Here is a 15338-nt window from a genome sequence, read left to right as displayed (position 1 = left end):
AATGTAAATGCTCCAACCAAAAGACATAGACTAGCTGAATGGATACAAAAACAAGACACATATATATGCTGTCTACAAGAGACCAACTTCAGACCTAGGGACACATACAGACTGAAAGTGAGGGGATGGAAAAAGATATTCCATGCAAATGGAAATCAAAAGAAAGCTGGAGTAGCAATTCCTATATCAGACAAAAAGGACTTTCAAATAAAGACTATTACAAGAGACAAAGAAGGACACTACATAATGATCAAGGGATCAATCCAACAAGAAGATATAACAATTGTAAATAATTATGCACCCAACATAGGAGCACCTCAATACATAAGGCAAATGCTAACAGCCATAAAAGGGGAAATTGACAGTAAAACAATCATAGTAGGGGACGTTAACACCCCGTTTCACCAATGGACAGATCAACCAAAATGAAAATAAATAAGGAAACACAAGCTTTAAATGATACATTAAACAAGATGGACTTAACTGATATTTACAGGACATTCCATCCAAAAACAATAGAATACACATTCTTCTCAAGTGCTCATGGAACATTCTCGAGGATAGATCATATCTCGGGTCACAAATCAAGCCTTGGTAAATTTAAGAAAACTGAAATCGTATCAAGTATCTTTTCCAACCACAGTGCTATGAGAGTAGGTATCAATTACAGGAATAAATCTGTAAAAAATACAAGCACATGAAGGCTAAACAATACACTACTAAATAACCAAGAGATCACTGAAGAAATCAAAGAGGAAATCAAAAAATACCTAGAAACAAATGACAATGAAAATATAACGACCCAAAACTTACGGGATGCAGCAGAAGCAGTTCTAAGAGGGAGGTTTATAGCAATATAATCCTACCTCATGAAACAAGAAACATCTCAAATAAACAATCTAACCTTACGTCTAAAGCAATTAGAGAAAGAAAAAAAAAACCCAAAGTTAGCAGAAGGAAAGAAATCATAAAGATCAGATCAGAAATAAATGAAAAAGAAATGAAGGAAACAATAGCTAAGATCAGTAAAACTAAAAGATGGACTTCCCTGGTGGCGCAGTGGTTAAGAATCCGCCTCCCAATGCAGGGGACACAGGTTCCAGCCCTGGTCCGGGAAGATCCCACATGCTGCGGAGCAACAAAGCCCGTGCACCACAACTACTGAGCCTGCGCTCTAGAGCCCATAAGTCACAACTAGTGAAGCCCACACACCTAGAGCCCAGGCTCCACAACAAGAGAAGCCACCACAATGAGAAACCTGCACACCACAACGAAGAGTAGCCCCCGCTCACCGCAACTACAGAAAGCCTGCACACAGCAATGAAGACCCAACACAGCCAAAAGTAAATTAAAAAAAAAAATCTTCTAACAAACAAAAGCCCAGGACCAGATGGTTTCACAGGAGAATTCTATCAAACATTTAGAGAAGAGCTAACATCTATCCTTCTCAAACTCTTCCAAAATATAGCAGAGGGAGGAACACTCCCAAACTCATTCTACGAGGCCACCATCACCCTGATACCAAAACCAGACAAAGATGTCACAAAAAAAGAAAACTACTGACCAATATCACTGATGAACATAGATGCAAAAATCCTCAACAAAATACTAGCAAACAGAATCCAACAGCACATGAAAAGGATCATACACCATGATCAAGTGGGGTTTAACCCAGGAATGCGAGAATTCTTCAATATATGCAAATCAATGAAATAAACCATATTAACAAACTGAAGGAGAAAAACCATATGATCATACCGATAGATGCAGAAAAAGCTTTTGACAAAATTCAACACCCATTTATGATAAAAGCTCTCCAGAAGGTAGGCACAGAGGAAACTTACCTCAACACAATAAAGGCCATATATGACAAACCCACAGCCAACACTGTGCTCAATGGTGAAAAACTAAAACCATTTCCACTAAGATCAGGAAAAAGACAAGGTTGCCCACTCTCACCACTATTATTCAACATACTTTTGGAATTTTTAGCCACAGCAATCAGAGAAAAAAAGGAAATAAAAGGAATCCAAATCGGAAAAGAAGAAATAAAACTGTCACTGTATGCAGATGACATGATACTATACAGAGAGAATTCCAAAGATGCTACCAGAAAACTACTAGAGCTAATCAATGAATTTGGTAAAGTAGCAGGATATAAAATTAATGCACAGAAATCTCCTGCATTCCTATACACTAATGATGAAAAACCTGAAAGAGAAATTAAGGAAACACCCCCATTTACCACTGCAACAAAAAGAATAAAATACCTAGGAATAAACCTACCTAAGGAGACAAAAGACCTGTATGCAGAAAACTATAAGACACTGATGAAAGAAATTAAAGATGATATAAACCATGATACACCATGTTCTTAGATTGGAAGAATCAACACTGTGAAAATGACTCTACTACCCAAAGCAATCTACAGATTCAATGCAATCCCTATCAAACTACCAATGGCATTTTTCACAGAACTAGAACAAAAAATTTCACAACTTGTATAGAAACACAAAAGACCACGAGCAGCCAAAGCAATCTTGATAAAGAAAAATGGAGCTGGAGGAATCAGGCTCCCTGACTGCAGACTATACTACAAAGCTACAATAATCAAGACAGTATGGTACTGGCACAAAAACAGAAATATAGATCAATGGAACAGGATAGAAAGCCCAGAGATAAACCCACGTACATATGGTCATCTTATTTTTGATAAAGGAGGCAAGAATATACAACGGAGAAAAGACAGTCTCTTCAATAAGTGGTGCTGGGAAAACTGGACAGCTACATGTAAAAGAATGAAATTAGAGCACTCCCTAACACCGTACACAAAAATAAACTCAAAGTGGATCAAAGACCTAAATTTAAGGCCAGACACTATAAAACTCTTAGAGGAAGGAAAACATAGGCAGAACACTCTATGACATAAATCACAGCAAGATCCTTTTTGACCCACCTCCTAGAGAAATGGATATAAAAACAAAAATAAACACATGGGACCTAATGAAACTTCAAAGCTTTTGCACAGCAAAGGAAACCATAAACAAGACGAAAAGACAACTCTCAGAATGGGAGAAAATATTTGCAAATGAATCAAGTGACAACGGATTAATCTCCAAAATATACAGGCAGCTCATGCAGCCCAATATCAAAAAAACAAACAACCCAATCCAAAAATGGGCAGAAGATCTAAATAGATACTTCTCCAAAGAAGATATACAGATTGCCAACAAACACATGAAAGAATGCTCAACATCACTAATCATTAGAGAAATGCAAATCAAAACTACAGTCAGGTATCACCTCACACCAGTCAGAATGGCCATCATGAAAAAATCTACAAACAATAAATGCTGGAGAGGGTGTGGAGAAAAGGTAACCCTCTTGAACTGTTGGTGGGAATGTAAATTGATACAGCCACTATGGAGAACAGTATGGAAGTTCCTTAAAAAACTAAAAACAGAACTACCATACGACCCAGCAATCCCACTACTGGGCATATACCCTCAGAAAACCATCATTCAAAAAGAGTCATGTGGGGCTTCCCTGGTGGCACAGTGGTTGAGAGTCCGCCTGCCGATGCGGGGAACATGGGTTCGTGCCCCGGTCTGGGAAGACCCCACATGCCGCGGAACGGCTAGGCCCGTGAGCCATGGCCACTGAGCCTGCGCGTCCGGAGCCTGTGCTCCGCAACGGGAGAGGTCACAACAGTGAGAGGCCTGCGTACCGCCAAAAAAAAAAAGAAAAGAGTCACGTACCACAATGTTCATTGCAGCTCTACTTACAATAGCCAGGACATGGAAGCAACCTAAGTGTCCATCGACAGATGAATGGATAAAGATGTGGCACATATATACAACGGAATATTACTCAGCCATAAAAAGAAACGAAACTGAGTTATTTGTAGTGAGGTAGATGGACCTAGAGACTGTCATACAGAGTGAATTAAGTCAGAAGGAGAAAAACAAATACCGTATGCTAACACATACATATGGAATCTTAAAAAACAAAAGGTTCTGAAGAACGTTTTTCTTCAGGACAGGAATAAAGACAAAGGAATAAAGACAAAGTCGCAGACGTAGAGAATGGACTTGGGGACACGGAACGGCGGAAGGGTAAGCTGGGACGAAGTGAGAGAGTGGCATGGACATATATACACTACCAAATGTAAAATAGCTAGTGGGAAGCAGCCGCATAGCACAGGGAGATCAGCTCGGTGCTTTTGTCCACCAAGAGGGGTGGGATAGGGAGGGTGGGAGGGAGACGCAAGAGGGAGGAGATATGCAGATATGTGTTTATGTATAGCTGATTCAGTTTGTTATACAGCAGAAACTAACACACCATTATAAAGCAATTATACTCCAATAAAGATGTTTAAAAAACACAAAACTACGAATTGTAAAAAGAAGAAAAGAGGGAACAGGGCTAGGATACCTTGGATGTATGTATTTTATTTCCCAACTTAAAATAAATAGTTATAAAATCATCATCCAGAGAGAATCACTGGATGATTTGGAGGTAGTTTCTTTTTATATATGTGTATATGTATACATACATGTATCAATAAGAAGAATTTTTTTTAACTCTTTGGAGTCATCCAATGACCATAAGGTTTCTGTTTGATTTTGGAGAAGGAATATTTTATTCATTAAAGTATTAAATAACTTGGGCCTTCGCTTCGTATATCATCAGTCAATATCAAGCTTTTCTATATATTAGGATAGGCATGCCAGGCTGTCATATTTTGACTACATGGTGTATTTACAAAGAAAAAAATACTTTTTGGATAGGGTATTGTGATTTTCAGTATTCTTAGACATCAAATTGCAGCAGTGGGGTGGAAGCCTTACTGGAAATTGGTTTCACCTCAAATTATGTTTTCTAACTCTCTCCCTGTGTGCCTTGTTTCTTCCCATGCATGTCTTCGCTTCTCTCTCCCCACCCACCTGTCACTAGCTCTCCTCCCCACTCCACCCCACTTCCTTGTTTCATCCTCTCACACCTATACTTTTCCCCTGACACCCTCAACCCGATGGAATATGGAACTGAAATCATATTCTTATTACTTTTTGCATTTGCACAATAGAATGGTCTTTAAGTTTAAAACAGGAACACAGGGCTTTCCTGGTGGCGCAGTGGTTGAGAGTCCGTCTGCCGATGCAGGGGACACGGGTTTGTGCCCCGGTCCGGGAAGATCCCACATGCCGCGGAGCGGCTGGGCCTGTGAGCCATGGCCACTTAGCCTGCGCGTCCGGAGCCTGTGCTCCGCAACAGGAGAGGCCACAACAGTGAGAGGCCCGCGTACCGCAAAAAAAAAAAAAAAAAAAAAAAGAACACAAAGTATTCCATTCATCCATTTTCTAAGGTCCCCGTACCTCTTTTTTTTTTTAAAAAACAAAACAAAACAAAACAAGGCAGCTGTAGCCCCAGGGCACATGGCCTGACTAGGAAACCCTCAGAAATAAGAGCTCTGACCCCTGCCTGGAAAAGCCAGTATAGACGTAGAAGAGGCCTTGTGTGGGCAAGGGGATGGTTTCCCAGAGAGGCCAGGGAGGAGGACTGAAGTCAAAGCCAACTCACACTTCCCCTGGGGACCTGCAGGAGGAAGGGTCATGCCCACAGCCCAGCACCGCCTCCAGTGGGGGCATCAGTAGATCCAGAAGGCAAACCTATAACTATCAGGGCATCGAGCTAAACCACCACCTACTCCTCCATCCCTCTGAGAAGGACCTGCCTCTTTTTCTCATCATCCAAAATGTCTTCAGTCTTTTTTCCCCTGCAAGAGCTTCTTCTAAAATCAGGTTACACCCCCCCATCCTATACCTATAGGACTTTTGTAACCCAGATGTTGGATACATCTTAAAAGAACTTTCTGGGTCCCAATCACTCTTTGAAATATAAGTTCTCTCTTCCAGCCCTCAGAGATCTGCATACTTCCCATGGCTGACTTCCACAGCTCCAAGTGTCTGATAAAAAAATATTCGACCAGGACAGGCCTAGGCACAATCCTAGGTCTGCCACAGAGGCTTCCCACACAGAAAATACAAATCTGAGCTGGTAATCCAGCCAGCAGTGAATCCACCTGAGGCCTTATCACCCAGCCCTCACTTCCCGTTTTAGCTTTAGGCTCCTAATGGGATCCTTCCCCTTAGATGCTTCCCTGAGATCACACATGGGTCACGTACCCAATAGATACAGTATCTACTGCACTTCCCTGAGTTCATGTCAAGAAAGGAGTATATTCCGTTTGACAGGCTTGCACAACTCATACTGGTTCTTAATCACTGGTGCATTCTTCTTGGTAACAGTACCAAGCCATTTTCCCTATGAAGATACATGAAAAAATTTTTAAAGAAAGAGAAGAGCGTAAATGAGGGAGCTCTGCCTTCCCCAAGTATCTCCTGAAGAAAGTCAGGCAATTGCTCCGTTTCTGAGAAATAAACCAGTAAATTCCCATACAGTAAGTTTTCTGCAAATGATATAGGAAACTGGGGGAGGGGGTGTGGAGGGGCGACTAAAACGGGCAGTTCAGTTCTCAAAGAGCAGGAAGGTAAGTTTTTATACAGTGGCAAATGTTCCTTTTGGACTGGCTTCAAACCTGTGTGTGGGCCGATTCTCTGAAATAAACAAAATTCTCTTGTATAACAGAGGTTATGAGGTGACTAAGAGGGTGAGGATTCTGGTGGAAAAGAAGTCACCCCCAAATCACCTTTGACTAGGATCAGTTCTTCTGCCTGCATTGGGTCTTGACTCGGCAAAACCTGACTAGTGACGGACAGCCGTATCAAAGGGTCCATGCAACCCTGGACAGATGGGTATATACCCCAGCTTAAGTCCAAGGACAACCCGACTGGTCCAGCTTTTGAGAGCCCTGAAACGCCCTGATCCACACAGCGAGAGCTGGAATGCCAACCCTGGCTCCAGTCAGATCCCATGCACTGCCAAGGGAGGCATGATGTCCCGAACAGCAGTTGGCCCAACACGTGAGCGGGAGGTGCAGCTGCCGAGCTTTCATGTTTACCAGGAAGAAAGAATGTTGATTTTGCAGATTTTTGATAATGTTTTCACAGCCAGTGTTATTCCCAGCCCATTTGAAAATGCAATCTGAATACCAACCCTTTCCTCATCGGTCTCCTCGAACTTAAATGGTTCCATCGGCCTCAGCCCCGGAAACCCTTCTTTCTCTACTGGCCACATTTCAGGTGGCCAGGTGGAGCAGCGGAGGGAAACCAGGATCTCTGCAATGGCAGTTCAGGGTATGGAGAAGAATATTAAATCCAGAAGTGGGGTACTTGGGCTTAAGACCCTGGCAGCACATGGCTGCGAGATCTCTGTGGGCCAGTTTGGCTCTCCAGGAAGGACTCTCACAGCTCTGTCTTTGGGTCTGTGGTTCTACTGAATCGATTCCATGTTCTCGCTTTAAATTGAGTAACCCAAATGCAATAAGTCACAGATTAAAAAGGACTAGAATGAACCGAGAAGTTACTTTAGACTGAGAGCAAAAATGGGCCAAGCACCCAGCAATCTTGCCGGAGGGAGCGGGCATGACACCACAGAAGGGATGCAGACTAGAAGAGCCCTTGACAAAATGCTGAGAGTCTGCCCAGACCCTTCTGAAAACTGGGTTTTTTAGCCGGTTCCTGAATTTTCCTCTCCACAATCTTGAACATTGACTATTATGTGGAAAAAACAAGAAACAAGCAACATTTAAGGGGACAAAAGTATACCCTTGGGAGACACAGGAAGAATGGTGTCTGAAGTAAGGGCTTCTTCTCTTCTCCCTCATACACAAAAACTCATACACGCTCAACTAGCCTTATGAGTAATACGCCGCCTTGGTGGATGCCCAGCTAACTCTGTCATAGCCAGGAGCCTCTGCCAACCGCTGATGCAGTGGAAGAGTTGTCTGACCAGCTCCCTTCCTGATGCTGGTCTATTTTGGGTGAAAACCTTGGTCTTCAGTTGCCTTGGGCTCTTTCCTTGGAAGTACTATTTGGTGACGGTAATCCTCAAGGGCCTGTACTAAAAATGACTTTCCAGCTAAGAGACACAGTAGAGATCAAGCCAGTTTTAGACCCTTACTGTCATGGTTTTGAGATCTGTGTAAGGATCAAGCAGTGGCCAGCCCAGCCCAATCCAGCCCAGAAGCATCATGGTAAACCTACCTATCCCACCATTAGACATCTGTATGCCCAGCACCATGCAGACATCTTAACTCCGAGGATGCTTACAATATAGTTTGAGATAAAAATCAGCCCAGTGACAGCTAGTCAGCCAGCCATATAAAGGAAAAGAAAAATCTTAAAAACCATTTTCAGTCACAAAAAGTTGTGAGAATGGAGCAAATATGGGCTACAAAGGTCACCCAGACCTTGCACTGGGAAATACACTCTAGGTGAAAGACCTCTTTTAGAGGGCAAAACAGATACCCTGAGGTTTTCTTCTCAGAGAAACCAAAGGTCAGGTCATCTGTTGGTCGACCAAGAAAGTAACCATTAAGCAAACCCCCTCCCCTTCCAGCCCCACGGCTTTGTCTCTCTCGGGGCTGGAATACAGATTCCAAGGTGGGAGACTCTAAGCGGGACAGATGACCAAGCAGGGGCTCTGGGGTGGTCAGTGTAAAAGTGGTGCTCACCACATGCTAGCAGACTGAAAAGCAAGTCAAAATCTCTTTAGTTATTTCCCTAAGTATGGTTTTCAGATTCTGGCATCAGAACCCCTACAATCTCTCTAGACCTGAGAAATCAGAATCTTTGAGGGCATGGCCAGGGAATCTCTGTCTTTAACCCGTTACTCAATGTGACCCCAAAAATGTGAGAACTACTGCTAGCCTGTTCCGGCCTGTCCTCTTCTGACATGGGGGTAACTAGGAAAAGGTTGGGTGCCTCAATGAGGAAAGAGATTTAAGCAGAAACCACACATGTGAAGAGAGAGAAGAAAGAGGCTGGAACAATCAGTGGGAAATCTCTTAGCACGAGAGAGAATGTGATGATGACCACCCAGCCCAACACGGAGACTCTCGCTCCACTGCAACCTTGGAAGATCAGAAGAAAGGGAATTTCTTTACAGGAGCCAAAGAGGGCTTGAGTTTGAGTGGATCTGGGCCAGCCCCAAGAATGGAGGAGTTCAGGAATTTCCTGGAGATCCAGTGGTTAGAACTCAGCACTTTCACTGCCAGGGCCCGGGTCTGATCCCTGGTTGGGGAACTAAGATCCCACAAGCTGCACAGAGCGGCCAAAAAAATAAGTAAATAAAAAATTAAAATTAAAAAAAAAAGAATGGAGGAGTTCACCCATGTGGATGGGACTGTCCAAGTTTGGCCCAAAGCCCCCTGCAATAGGTTCCTTCTGCCCCCCGCACCACAGCCCTGAGAAGTGGTGACTACCAAGTCCTAAGGGATTCCAAGGAAACAGTGAAGTGCTTCCACCCAACTCCAGACATCACAGCCACTTGGCTAATGCCCACTTACTCTGTCTGGTTACCACATGGTCTGGAACTGACATCTACACTCACCATCCCCCAAGGGTCAGTGGGTTTCACCTGTCTCTCCCTAGGCCTGAGGGAGCGGCAGAGCCAAGCAGCTGCACATCTGAGTGGCATGAGCAAGGTGGCCGGCAACATCAGCATTATGTGGGAACGTATTAGAAATACAAATCCTCTGGTCCCACTCTAGAGCTACTGAATCAGAAATTCTGGAGAAGGAGCCCAACAACCTGTAGCTTAATGAGCTCTGAAGGTAATTCTAATAAACAGCTAAAGTTTGAGAACCAGTGTTTTACACTGTTAATATGAACCATAATGGTAAGTCAACAAAAGTGTGGCATGCATTTACCTAGGCCTACAAAACACTTTCAAATATAATATCTTAGGGATACCCCTTCTAATCCTAAGGTCCTATAATTCGTTTGAATCTCATAGCAATGCTGAGGTAGATAAAGCAGAATTATTATCCCATCTTATAGGTAGAGAGACTGAGGTTCAGAGAGATGGAGTGACCGACAGAGTTACCCTCACCCAGAGCCATCACTGACAAGCCACTGGAAAGTCACCAAGACTTAACTCTAAATAATTAAGAGTTACCAGCCCAGGACTTCCCTGGTGGCACAGTGGTTAACAATCCGCCTGCCAATGCAGGGGACACGGCTTCGATCCCTGGTCCGGGAAGATCCCACATGCTGCGGAGCAAGCCCGTGCACCACAACTACTGAGCCTGCAGGCTCTAGCGAGCCACAACTGCTGAGCCCACGTGCCTAGAGCCCGTGCTCCGCAACAAGAGAAGCTACCACAATGAGAAGCCCGGGCACCGCGAAGAAGAGTAGCTCCCACTCGCCACAACTAGAAAAAGCCCGCACACAGCAACGAAGACCCAACGCAGCCAAAGGTAAATAAATAAATAAATAAAATAAAGTTGGAAAAAAAGAGTTACCAGCCCATACCAATTTCTTTTTTCCCATGGCCCCCAGGGACACTGCTGGCAGCAGGAATGATATTGACATTCCTTTTTATCCAGCCCATTGTTACTTACCTCAAGTGACTATTTCTAAGACTGTCCTCCATTAATTCTGGATTTGAACTGAAAAAACAATTTTAAACCCACTTCAAGACACATCCACTTAGTCTCAATGCTGACCTGACACAGACAACGATCCTCAACTGATAAATGGGCTATGCACCAAGTTCATGTATAAACTGGAAGGCTGGAACTCAGATTGCATTTTCCCATGGACACAACATGGAGATGGTGGTTGGATCCTCAGATCAAGCCACAAAAGTCCATCTACAAAAGGGAGAGGCAGAAGAGAGCATAGGCAGGTTTGGCAGTGCCAGAAGGTTTAAATCCCAGCTTTCCCATCATTAACTAAAAGGAGACAAAACCCAAGTCACATGGCCTTTCTGGGCCTCAGTTTCTTCATCCGTAAGACTCACCTGGCAGGGTTGTTTAGAGGATTAAATGACAATGTATGTATAGTGCCTGCCACACAGTAGACATTCAACAAATGCTTGTAGATTATATTAACTCCCAAAGTAGCCGCCATAGTATGTTTCTGCCCTGAAAACTATGCAATTAAAAAAAAATAACATACATTTGGGAATTCCCTGGCGGTCCAGTGGTTAGGACTTGGCACTTTCACTGCTGGGGCCCCGGGTTCAATCCCAGGCCGGGGAACTAAGATCCCGCAAAGCCAAGTGGTGTGGTCAAAATTTAAAAAAAAAAAAAAAGCATACATTTGTAATTACAGAAGGATTGACTGCAGGAGGATTAACTGCCTCCTAAAAGATCAAAAGATTGAGAGAGAAAGGGAGGGTGGCAGGCTCAGGGTGTGGCAAAGGTCAGGTCACCCATCTCACCCACCTATTCCCCTGGCCTTTTTTCAGCTCAACTCAATCGTCACTTCTTTGGGAACCTTCCTTGGCCTCCCAACTTGGGTCAACTCTCTCTAAAATGTTCCCATGGCCCCAAGTAGTTCTTCATAGCCTTACAATGATTAGAATTTTACCCTTAGAGTCTGCCTTCCCCACAACCCCATAAACTCCATGGAGTCAAGGTCCAGGTTTGTTTCTGCTCCCCAGTATCTTTCCCTGGTACTTGGCCCTGTGCCTGGAACACAGTGGGCCCTCAAATATTTGAGGAATGAATCATACTAGGGCAGCTGAGCAGGGATGGGTAAAGGGAAGAGGAGGTTGTGTGCAGCTGGCTGTGCGTGTGAACAGATAAGTCACAAGGTCTTGACTCATGGTTACCTGGAGAAGCATACAACTCTTTCTGTCCCAATTAAAAGAAAAAAAAAATCAATCTGCCTCTGCCATTATCACTTGGTCAATAAAGGCTGACGATAAAACCCCCAAGTTATTAAACCCACAGGCATCCTCCTCCAATGGGTACACATCTCCCAGGGCCTTGGTTTGTTGACAGGGCAAGTGCTGAATGAAGTGAAGATCCAGGCAGGTATGGAATTTGTTGCAGCTCTCCGTACCTCAGTACCAGTTAAAGAGGAATGACTCCAGCCTCATCCCAGCTTGAACTCTGAAAGCATGGAAAACGCTGCTGCAATCTGCAATGTATTCAGTGGCTACATCCTGGAACAGCCGGGGTGATCCTCAAAACCTAACAAGGTAGGCATGGTTCCCACTCTGCAGGTGCGGAAGCAGACTGAGGGAGGTCAGGAACACACTCATGATCACATAGTTAATAAGTAGCAGAGCTAGAAATGGAACCCACGTTAGGCTGCAAAATGTGTGCTGTGAGCCATATTCAGCTACCTCTCCCCACACGGGGTATAGGTTTCTCCAGACTGAAGGGCGTACGGGCTTTGGTGAGCCAACGCAACCTGGTGTAAAACACACTGCAGAAAGACAACAATTCCGGATTCTTCCACGACTCTGTGACCCAGGGTAAGTCACTTAACCTCCCTGGGCCCCAGGGAGGCTGCCTCCCCAGTAATGTAAGAGTGGCCTGGATGGCCATTATGAGAGGAGACCTGCTGAGCACATAAGAATGCCTTCCAGTCAAAACCTATCAAGAAATCACACCTGCCTGGCCCTTGCCAGGACCCTGCCACGCTGCGGCTCAGCTCTCCCTCACCCAAAGTAAAGGTTAACCAGAGACGCTGAGCTTTCAGGTGGGGAGGGAAGGAATGTCAGGCCACTGACTTTTCTTTTTTTCTTCCTTTCATTATCCACATTTCTATATATTATACGTATAGGACAACAAATTCAGGAACAATGAGAAAGTAATGTATAAAACTTTAAGAAATACAGATTACAAAATAATCATTTAACTTTTCATGCAAATGATTAAGCATTTTCATGCACTTGTTAAATAAAGCATACATAAGTCAAAATGTTAAATAATTCTAGTTTCTGACTAAATCATCTAAAGAATATGTTGGTGAAAACTCAAAATTGTCTAATAAGGTATGCATGACCTTGTTTATTTCGTATTTATCATAGATGTCAAAATGATCATGGTTAAAGCCAATTTAAGCATTTACTGAACAGACCCCCTGAAACTGGCTTGGAATAAACCAAGGATAAGCAACAAGCTAAAGGAGACTGTTTACCATACACTTAATTAACCCAAACCTCCCTTCCTACATCAGGAAATCGAAAAAATACCGTATGCTGTGAAAGAAGCAGGTGTCTATATCCCCAAGCTTTCCTTGGGCTCATGCCCACCAGCAGCCTTCTATGCAGCACCAGCTCCCTCTGGGATGTGTTCAACATACACTCAAGACCAACTGCACAACAGCCTTCAGAGACCAAGGCCATCAATCCAAGCAACAATCTCACCCAAGCGTCAGCCCCTGCTGTACAGAGTGATCTGGAATTTAGTCTCTTCCACAAAGCCTTACAAGGTCAAAAATGTTCAAGTTGTGTAATTCCAATGATGACAAGGCTGTGGAACAGCACAGACTAAATGGCCAATATGAATGACACTTCAGAAGACAAAACACAATAGCTGAAAGGCGGAGTCAGCAGTGGGCACAGCGGAAACCAAGGAGCCTGGTGCTGGCCAGGCTTCAGCAGCACGTGAGTCTGTGCTGCCACTGGCCCTGCTTAAAGTCACCACCTCCTGCCAGTCCCCACCAAGGGTTAGCACAGTCACCGCCTCCCCCACCCCCCAGCACCAAAAGAGGAGTCACAAATAGTTGACATCCATTTTGGGAAAGGCTGCTGACCTCTGAGCCATCACCCTCTTTGCAATACCCATACTGACCTTTACACAGGCGGCAAGGCATGGGGACATGGCCAAGGACATTTTCTAAAATGTTTATCAAAATAAAGTCTGAAATATGAGGAGCAGAAGGGGGAGTGAAGGAAGGCACAGCCCTCTTCTTTACCACAAGCCTAGATGCACTAACGTCTAACAATGTACACAAAATATTTCAGGGGCAGGAAAGTAGGGAGAAACAAGGGATATACAGCAAGAAGAAAAGAGAAGGAAAAATAAAGAGGAGAATGCTGTTAAAGAGGAAGCCTAGTGTCAAGTTGCCACCACCTGACACTGCCTTGATAGCCTTGGTCTTCTCCCCCAGCCCTACTTACCAAGGCTGTTCAAGAGGGATGTGCGATTCCACCACCCCACCCCCATCCGCCTACCAAACAGCAGACATCAAAGACATAACAAACCTAACCAATCAACTGTGTGACGTCAGCACCCAATCTCCTACAAAATAAGGAAAGCAAACTGACAAATGCTGAGCGGACCCCACCACCAAGTAAGTTACCAGACACGGAGTTTAAAGACATTTTTAGCTTCTAAAATAAGCCTTTAAATGCCTAAATATACTGAGGCAAACCCTTTCCAATTAAATGATAAAATATACCTTGATTCATAAAACAAACATTTTAAGTTATTTAAAAATAAATGAAACATTATGCTTGTGCAGTGCCAGGGCATGAAAACACCACCAGCATTTTGCAATAAATGCTGGGAGGCTTAAGAGACTGCAGTAAGACTGAGGACAGATCTAATCTATTAGATCTAAAGCTATGATTCTACAAATTAGGGAAAGGGTAGTAGGCAGCTAAACGGAGACCAACAGATTTTCACTCTTTGTAAAATGTGTTAAAATGGACATTTCTACAAAAAGATATTGAGTGTTTTTTATATATTATACTAACCTGAATATTCCAAATACCACCTACCCTACTGTTAAAAAGACACAAACACAAAAAGGATAGTTCCAGTTCTATCCAGGCCCTGAATCTGATGTACTTACCGCAGATGGGTCCCGCACCGGATGAGATGGAAGAATGTTTATTAAACACCTACTGTGTGCCAGACCGCAGAGCTAAGATCCCCCCTTTTGCTCGACCCCTTGTCTTCCCAGTCCCCAAACAGCCATGACAGGGTAAGAATGGAGGGAGAGGACTGAAGATCACACCACACCTTCAGATACAGCTAATATTTCACAGCAGGCAGAGGCGGATGGCACACAGAGAGAGCTTGGTCCACACAACTGAACAGGTCAGCCCTAATTTACAGATGACTTCTTCATCTTAAGAGGCAGACAAATGGAGACTAGTTAACTCTTTCATCATCCTTTCTCTGGAAGTTTCTGAGCCAGTCTTCCCACGCTTCAGGTCCTCCTAACAGAGGGCAAACCTTACTTCCCTAGTTTTATCTTGTTTCTGGTCACCAATAACACTGAATCTGGAATTCAGCAGGACCTCAGAGTGGTAGAAAAGGGAAAACTGGGGCTGTCCAGAAAAAAAAGTATGAAGTCACATCACTAACTTTAAGACAAGTTTCCAGGCCCTCAAAGCTCAGAGCCAGGTCCCAGTGTGGTTATAGGTCAGAGAGAGACAGGAAGGGGGGAGGAAACTTTTCCACA

At 43.9% G+C, this 15338-nt stretch overlaps 1 protein-coding gene across 49 annotated transcripts in view; it reads right to left on the bottom strand.

The window, feature by feature from the left end:
- Positions 1-15338, bottom strand: part of SORBS1 (sorbin and SH3 domain containing 1) — a 240748-nt gene that overhangs the window by 190323 nt on the left and 35087 nt on the right. For 2 of the 49 annotated variants that reach the window (XM_067709896.1, XM_067709904.1), the window contains exon 1: positions 13117-13250. The exons of the other annotated variants lie outside the window; for them this stretch is intronic. The gene's annotated coding sequence lies outside the window, so the exon portion shown is untranslated. Of the gene's footprint in view, positions 1-13116; positions 13251-15338 lie in introns of those variants that run through there. 49 annotated transcript variants of the gene reach the window in all.

Source organism: Pseudorca crassidens, chromosome 16 (genome assembly GCF_039906515.1).
Source record: "Pseudorca crassidens isolate mPseCra1 chromosome 16, mPseCra1.hap1, whole genome shotgun sequence".
In the NCBI taxonomy this organism is placed as follows: Eukaryota; Metazoa; Chordata; class Mammalia; order Artiodactyla; family Delphinidae; genus Pseudorca; species Pseudorca crassidens.
The sequence above is the reverse complement of the archived record's forward strand: the minus strand, read 5'-3'. Positions and strand labels throughout refer to the sequence as shown.